The sequence below is a fragment of the Amia ocellicauda genome, chromosome 8, assembly GCF_036373705.1.
Source record: "Amia ocellicauda isolate fAmiCal2 chromosome 8, fAmiCal2.hap1, whole genome shotgun sequence".
NCBI classification, from domain to species: Eukaryota; Metazoa; Chordata; class Actinopteri; order Amiiformes; family Amiidae; genus Amia; species Amia ocellicauda.
This window is the reverse complement of record NC_089857.1, coordinates 3,705,805-3,715,075: the sequence shown is the minus strand read 5'-3', so window position 1 is coordinate 3,715,075 and position 9,271 is coordinate 3,705,805. Positions and strand designations below refer to the sequence as shown.

Below are 9,271 nucleotides of genomic sequence, written 5' to 3'. Positions count from 1 at the left end.
ATACTTAATGTCAGAAAATGTGGTAGTCCATCTGAATTCAATATCCTCTCTGCTGAGTGCTTGATTTTTTGTATGTAGTCAGATGGGTCAGATGCAGTATTCCCATCAGATGAACCTAAAGTGAAATGGACTACTAGGGAAACAAGAGTAAACAGTAAGATGTAGACTGCCCATCTTGTTTTGGATACTGAGAGTCTGCAATTTCCAGACATTAGCTCAAACATGAAGGGAAAAAGTCAGAAAAATGAATTTCAAGGTTTTATCATCATTTTGGTTTGTTTGTTTAAAAAAGAAAGCCAAAAGGAACAAAGGCATTAAAAAGGTATAGCCTACAAATGACATTCTTTATGCAATTGGGATCCACATATACAGTGGCTCTTCACTGCAGAAGATTGTGTTATTGCCATGCTAAAGCTGTGAGCTGTCTTGTCACTCAAGAACACAAAAGTCAACATCTGTCACACTCTGGTTCAGTGCCAAGGTGAAACCATTCCCATGTTGCCTGTCTTCACACCTGTACAAAAAAAATGGAGAAGGTACAATACAGCAATGTTTCACACCCACTTAATTACACTTTCTCCCAGAGGTCATTTGATAAATAAACCAATTCAAGCGTGGATATACTCCAGAAGACCTGATGACAGTCTTTTATGTCCAACCAATTTAATTGTATATGAAACAAGCCACCTAGGGGACAAGTTAAAAGGACTACCTTCAATTTGTCTCTCTTTCAAAACTTTTTTTTAAGTTTATAAAAGTGCTAATATACTCAAAGCAGAAGAAAGAAAAAAACTGTTTATCATCCTAAAGCATTATCATCTAGCTTTACTGAATGCAGAAAATAGAAAACCAAAAAATGAATTAATATAATTAAAACATGTGGATTGTTTTAGGATAAATATATAATGACACTGAGCATGTTATCAATACATTGTTAATATGCAGTAATGACCAAAAAGAAGAAGAAAGCACTTTTTCAGTCAGGTGTAAGCTAGCAGAGGTGTGAACCATTAGAAACAAAACATACAGCAGTATTCACTTGTTTTGGGTGTGTGATGTGAAGCTAATAAAGACAAATGTAAATTGTATCAAGTTTAATCCATGTTTTCAAATATATTCTATGTGTTATGTGTTTACTTATGCTTTTTTTTGGGTCGGTATTGCCTATGCTTAACAGTTAAATCTCTTTGAGCAGCGCCCTAAGGTCAACCTCTTTTTGGTGAATGTGAGATATATAGTGTAAAGTACTATTACTGTAAATGTAACTTTTACCCAGATTTTTGTATTTGTGCTTATAGACTGTGTTTATTTCAGTTTTAGTACTGTCTTAATTAATTTAATTCAACTTAATATTAATACATCAACAGCTGGGCTCTTTTAAATTAAATTCCATGTTAATGTAAACAGTTTTTATAAAGCCACTTTAAAAACATGAAATGTAAATTATGTATTTACAATTCATTATAATAAATGAAGGATAATGACAATAGATAAAATAAAATGTCTAATTATCCTTTCAAATACACCCTCTTGCAGAAAATGTATATACAACTCTGTCAGTTTCCCATGGTGTTGGGCATTAACATCTCAAGAACCAACATGTGTGTTGTTGAAAACTATCATTTTAAATGTACAAAGCTAATGTGTGGATTTCTCTTCACTATTTTTAGTTGTTGTTATTAGAGTCAACCTTACTGTGCAGAATGTACAGTAACACTTTGCAGAGTTCAGAAGCCTGTAGATCTTTAATTATGTATAATATTCTTTTGCCCCTGTTTTATAGAAACTCTAGGCTGGATTCATTCAAGTCATCTACTTGAAAGTTTGAAAACCTCCAGTGACAGGAATATTAATGTGCCAACACTGTCATATCTGTTTCAACTCATACATATTCAATGTCCCCCTGCTCTCAAAGATTTATGTCAGACTTTGCTGAAGTGTAGTTTTCAACCATTTTAGATAATAGCATGCCAAATTGATGTTATCGGGAGCATTCACCACTAGCCCTGGCTAAATAGAAATACCAGTGCTGGTAGCATATGCATCCTGAATGCCAGAGCTGCCCATAGATTTACTTCCATTAGAGTTGAGTGTCTGACTTAAAATCTTTCATGGGGAAAATAGCATATTTTCAGAGAAGATTATGGTCGATCCTGTGGATTATCTTTTAATTAAGGATGGTTGAATTGTGCCCATTCTGGTGTAGCAAACGCTTGTCTGCTAATGAAGTTTAAACAGACATATTTTATTTAATTACAGCTAATCACCTGGGCCCAAAGTAGAATTGCCTTTGATCTGCTGGGCGTGTTGTAATCTTTGTGGCAGATAGCATCTCCCTTTCTCCTTGACTCCTTTAAAAAAGAGGGAAAAAAGAGGGGGACAAAGTTGCTAAAGGAGGTCCCAGATTAAGGGTTAATTGAGACAGCCAGGGCCGGTGTGTGTGCGTGTGTGTGTGTGTGAGTGAGAGTGTGATTGATGTGTTTGTGCCCTAAGAAGCCATCCTGTTTTTACAAGGCCTACACTCCTTGTCCTTCCACCTCCAGGGCCTGTTGCGGTGCAGAGGCCGGATTGTTTGACATGAGGGACCTGAGGGGGCCAGGGTCCAGCTGGATTGGCTGTGAGCGAAAGAGAGAAAGAAGAGAAGACAGGAAATGTGCTGGGGGGTGCTCTGGGGTTATTAGGGGCAGCAGAGAGCACTCTACAGCAGAAGAGGGCACTAGTTAACTGACCTATTTCAGTGTTGCAGGCAGGCTTTTTAGTCAATAGGGTTATAGCGTGCTGATGGAATTAAGCTGCAGCAAACAAGTCTTGTTTTGTCTTATTAAAGGAACCATATGGCAAAATGGGAACAATTGTTGTTGTTCCAGTTCATGGCCTTTGATGATCTGTTGTTAAGAGAGCACTGTTAAGATGCCTGTTTATGATTAATACAACCAAATTGCTGTTGTCTGTGGGAATTCGGTGTTGTTTTAGAACCTAACATTTCCAGATTTGTACAGTAACTTAATATTAGTTACCAGAATATATATATATATATATATATATATATATATATATATATATATATATATATATATATATGTATACTATACATAGGATTAAGATATTTAATTTAAAGATAAGGACTCATTTCATGGGTGATTTAAGGTCAATTTTAAAAGTTATATTTTCTTCTGAATTACATTTTCAGACCATCTTTGGGATTTGTGTTATTTTCATAATTTACTTTTCATCCAGACATCAAATACATATTAATTAAATAAACAACCTTATGATTTAAAATAGCAACACCTTTGTAAACAGGGACCCAGACAATAAACACTACATTTAGCAACATGAATAACAGAACTGAATTGCAGAACTTTCTAAAGTATGCAATTGTTGATCATCGATCATTCTACATGTATATAAAGTTTAAGTCTATTCTGGTGTTATGCTGGTATAGTGACTCATTTTGTAACTTAAGTGTGCTAAGTAAATTGTGAGGTTAAAATATATACATATGCGAAAATACATTTTTAGAACTTCAACCTACCAAATCAAACTAAGCAATTATTCATTGCGGACTTAAGACTTAGTTGGTGGAATTATGAATTGCATATGCATTTTTGAATTATTTAATCTGTACTTCATGTGTAATTTTGTCAAATTGTGACAGAATAGTTAATATATTTATAGCCATGTACAAAGTTGAGACTGGTGTATTTGTCAGGAGAAAACCCTTCAAAATGAAACTGGTTTCAAGAGAATCTGCCCTTGTTAAATAAGTAAAGTCTCTACTAAACTATTTAAGTTAACAAACAAAAATGAAAGCTTTTCAGAGTTGCAGTGTTTAACAGATTTATACAAAGGCTTGCGAGGTTTGCTCTCCCTCAGTGTGAAATTAAATATTCAGCATAATGTTTATTAACGGGCTGAAAACAAAGGCCTTTTCCTTCTGACAGGTACATTTTGCACTGACTCTGCTCACATTACAAATTAAATAAAATCTGCTGGCTATTTATTATGGATGATATTTCTACGTTCAAAACAGTCTGTATTTAAGTAATTGGGGAATAAAACAGATGCCTTCTTTTACACCACACTCGTATACATTTGTAATGTATTCTATTATACTGGTTTCTTGTTTGCTTTGGTCTGTAGAATTGTAGTTGACTGTAAAACTAGCAGATATGCACACTAGCTCTTTACCTTTGTGTGATACTGTTTCCTCCTTACTCTTTTAGTTTAAAAAATATATTTTAATTTTGAAAAACATACATCTCTCTCCACCCCCCAATGTATTATATTATATAAATGTATCTATCCATTGTGTTCTATAATAATATGCCCATTAATTAATTAAGCATAATATAAACAAACTGCACAATTACTGGAAAAAGCACCACTGTGATTATCCCTTTTTTCCTGATACCTGTGTCCCTCACACCTTTAAAACCCTGTCATAATAATAATAATAATAATAATAATAATAATAATAATAATAATAATAATAATAATAATAATAATAAACCTGTTTGTAAAAACATTGTTGTAAAACAGTCAATTCCACCAAGTTTCCTGCTACACAAAACTACATAAGCAGCTGTGCGTCAGTGTTCTAGCGTTCTAGTGTTCAGTCTTTTAAAAAGCGTTAGAGACCTCAGAGACACATAATGTTGTTACCAGTTTAACCCTTACCCTCTCGCTGAAGTGCTGTCATGTCCAAACAGCAACCCAAATAACAACTTTTGACACGCTACGAATCAGTCCTGGGTTTCGCTTTCTGACAGCCCACACAAAGCCACTCTCACTGTGCGGCCCATTGATTGCTCTTTGCTGTTATGCAAATGTAAGGACTGTTGTCTCTTAGTGGGGGGAGGTAAAGAGCACTTGTTTGGTCTGAGCAGATTTTCAGGGGTTAACTATTCAGAATCCTGAGACCATGTTTTGTGCATGTTGTTTTTTTTTGGTTTTCAAAATGCTACTCAATGGAAAAAATTTGAAACACACACATGCAAGCAAGCAAACGCACACACACTAACTTTTTCTAGTTGTGGTTATTCCCCATCTAATGCATTTAACATCTGCAAGCTTGTGTGTCCATTGGGAGGCATAGTTTTGCAGAAGTCCTGACCTGATAACATCTGCAAATAACCGATAGCTTTATCCACATACACTGCGGATACAAGATGCAGGATTTCTCAACCATTTCCATTGCATCTGGGCCGCTTGTTCTCAATCTTTTCAACACCTACTCCACTCCTTCACAATAAATACTCTTTCGGTGACAGGAACAGTGAGTCCAAGCACTTTTTCTTACTCCTATATAAGGCCTATCTTTAATAATAATAATAATAATAATAATAATAATAATAATAATAATAATAATAATATTCAGAATGTAATAGGAAGGTGTATTTGTTTTATAAAGTCTGGCAAAAGGAACGATGTTCACTAGAGTCTTGAATGCATACCAGCATGAAATATGAGTTTTAAACATAGACATGGCTGTTAAGTCAAGTACATGAATACTGCATCTGACAATTTGCCACATTCTGACAATGTCTAACCTCTTTGTAACTTTTTGAATTCCATAGATACAGAATAACAGATACAACAGGTCTCTCAGACAGAATTTACTTATTATTTGTAAACCTTTCATCAATGTTTTATGTATGTATATATTTCAATAAACTACAAAGTTTTATAATACATAATGTGTTTATATAGTTACTATTTTCTTTTTAATAATTATATTTATTAATTTAGCCATTTGATATAATGTGTTACACTTGTGTCCATAAACTGTGCTTTCACATAGCCTATAAATAAAGTCTGTTTACCTCAATCTGCTATTTGTTCAAACCAATGATTCACAGAGGCACGATTTACTACTAAATGGCTGAGAACACAAAAAAAAAATAGAGCACAGCTAACATTAGGATTAAAAATCCAGACAAAAACTTCTGTCTTAAGTTAAAATATATATAGGAATGACATATTAGGCATGTGTTAGATATTGAACTGTGATTAAATACAACTTAAGAAATATGGATAGCCGTGGATTAATTTCTTATTCTGATGGTTATTATATATATATATGTCCTGGTTCATGATATTCACAAGAAACCATTGACTACTTCTATATTTATATATTTTTGGTTTGTTTGTTTATTCATAAATACAATTCAATGACTAAAATGTGCCTAGAAAGTGACTGTAGAATATCATAATTTGCTACCTGCTATTTAATAATAAATTAATGCCTAATACATGATGCTAAAAATAAAGAGTTGCTGAATAAACATCCAGTTGACCTTTCACATAAGGAAAATATCTACATACGTCAAAGAGTTTTTGACCTTTAACCCTGAAAGGGTATCTGATCATTTTCTGGATTGCAGAGGATGTGATATATGGTAAATATTAACCTATTCATAGCAGGTTTGGAAAGGGTTTGCTTGCCCCCTTTTTCCTCAAACTACTTCTAAAATTCCTTTGTAGACCAACTTTTTGATATATAAGTGATGGAGAGGAAAATTGTGTTGGAAAAAAACAGTTTGTATCATAAGTCTGAAGGGTTACTCAACTGTAGGGTATTTCCACAGGGCTTATTTAACTTGAATCCAATCTACTCCCATGGAAATACAACATTTTCACTTAGTAGCGACATTCCATGCAGCCTGTTCTGTGTCATTTTCCAAATATTCTCACGGAACCAGAAGGAGAGAAAAAAGGAAAGGCTTGAAAAAAAAAAAAGCTTGACAGCCAGTAAGGAGTTGGAGGTGACCGGCATTGCTGAGAAGTAGGAAAAACAAACAAGCACAGAAAGAAAAAAAGGGGGGGAATTGAAGTCTTAACAACTGTAACAGCTGTATTCCCATGAAAAGGCAGACTTGTTTAACAGCAGGTAACAGCAGAAAGCAACAGGATTGTTGAGGTCAGGTATTGACAAACACTGAGCTGCTTATGTTTTGTTAATGACCCTAATTATGTCCCTCCTCTCTAACAAGTCAATAAACAATGAGATTAGCATATGTACAGAATCTGTTTATTTTACATTTCCAAGACAATCGCCAATACCCCTGTTGTCACCCAGAATGCCTGGTTTGATCATGTGCTTTGATTGATGAGAAGATCAAGGCAAGAGTGGGTGTTAGGGTCCTGAGGCCTTTACTGTGAAGAAAAAAAAATGAAAAAATAACACAGGCCTAATGGGCTTCAGTTTATATTGATTTCCAAATTCCTATAGCTTTTGGTGTGTCATTTTATGTGTCAAGCATGAAAGAAAACAAGTATGACAAAGTGTAACAAAGTGTAACAACAACAAAAATATCAAAATTGAAGACAAATAAACCAAATTCAAGTGCAAAATAATTAATGTGTCTTGTGTTGCATTATGATATTTGCAAACCTCGATCACATGTCCAAAGATCTGCTGTCTGTGCAGATGTGACCTCATAAAACCACAGCAGTTCAGACCATGCTGTGAAATTTCCATTACAGGTTCTGGGGCAATTTGATGGAACAAGACTCAGCTGAACACTGCTTCTAGAGTGTGGTTAAAGTTGTTGCGGAGGGGAATAAGTTCCAACTAAGTCCTGATTACATTGTTCACTGCCATGAGAAAAATTGTGCCATAAATCTGTCTGTAACTACGCAAAAACAATTACTCTTGTGCGGAAAGTGCTAACGATTTTTTAAGTGTTTTATACGGAAACGAACAGCTACTGACGTTAGAGTAGGGAAGACATCATTTGGGTTTGTAGAAGTGAAAACCGGTCCCAACAGATGTTAGTTTGGAAGGCTGCCCATCTTACCTTCATTTTTCCTTTATGAACAAATTGCTTTTCCCAGTGCTTTGGCAGGCTGCTAATGTGAGAAAGTCTGGGTTATTATCAAACGTTTTTTTATATCCAACCTGACATGACAGAAAATAACAATGCGCTGATCATAACCTTTGTCAGTACCCTTCCGCAGCATGTCTTTCCTGTACAGAACACAAATGCCTGTTAAGTCCGTGTCCTCCTGTCTCAGGAAACTGTGAACTGAGTTATACCCCATATTGCTTGGCTTTGGCATTGATGTCACAGAAAGTTTAAGTGGTTGGTGACAACCTCAATTCGTTAAAAATAACGAGTAAATAGAAAAATGATGACATGCAGGTGGTTGCTTCAAGCAAACTATACCTAATTTTAATACCATTACAGGACAAGAATTGAAACATGTTTTTATTTTGTTAGATATGCTAATTTATCTATTATCCAACTTCAACATAATCCCACATTTGCTGTTTTTTAATCATATTTGCTTGTATTTTCTTTACTATTATTTTAGCAGTTTTCAATTTTTTTACACTTTAGTGTGTCAAGTATACTGAAATGTGTTACTTTGCAAGGGTGGAAAGGAATACAAACAAGATAACTTAATTTATCAAACTAAATTAGGTACAGTTGGCTGGTGTTGAGAACATCATGATTCCTTGTTGGTCTTTGATGTGCTTCCTTCATTCTCCATATCAGCTTTCTTGGACCAACAAAACTGGGAATGTATCAGTGTCTTCAGTGTCTGTTCATTTGATGTCCATTATATTCTATTGACATCCCAGGTGGAATCTGCCAAATTCAATGGCAATGGTACAGTACAGCCAGGTCTCACAAGCAGGGTGGAAGAAGCCACAGTTTGGTCATTTGGATACTGAAGAATTGTAACTGGAAAATCAATATCTACTTGAAGCTTGCATCAAGGCAGGTCAGACAGTATCATAAGAAGAAGAAGAAGCAAAGCAATGGCAATGGCAAACAATATGCCTGTACTCTGGTTCTTTTTTATATTACTGAAGTCAAAGTATATGTGTGTTTGCTTATTAAGTAGTCCTCAGGTAGCACTCAAATAGTTGCGCATTGTTGGGTATTGCAATTTTTATTTTCAGTGCTGTTCATTTTAACTCACAGTCAGTGCCCTTCTGAATGTGATGTGAGCTCTAGCTGGGAAACTCATTGATCCCTTTAATTATCCAACTGTGTCCTATAGAAATGGGAGGAGGCTGTTCTCCACCTCCCAGCATTTAGTTGGCCTCGTGAGTGTAAATATCCTGCATTCTCTTCTTGATGTTTGACCTACAGGTTGAAGGTAGATTTTTGTTGAAGTGCCAGGAATGAAGAGTTCTTAGTTCCAAAAAAGCACCACAGAGAAATAGGAAGAATTCTTACTCAAACAAAATGACTTCCCTGGAAAAGAATAGATATAGAATAATTAATAAATATTTATATTTACAATGCCAAAAATG

The 9,271-nt window shown here is 34.9% G+C and overlaps 1 long non-coding RNA gene across 1 annotated transcript; it reads right to left on the bottom strand.

Moving 5' to 3' along the window:
• Positions 1-245: 245 nt before the first annotated feature.
• Positions 246-4,821, bottom strand: LOC136755222 (uncharacterized). Its single transcript, XR_010817633.1, has 3 exons — positions 4,681-4,821; positions 2,268-2,351; positions 246-514 (listed from the first exon to the last, which is right to left on the bottom strand). It is a non-coding gene; the product is annotated as an uncharacterized LOC136755222 (long non-coding RNA).
• Positions 4,822-9,271: the final 4,450 nt, after the last annotated feature.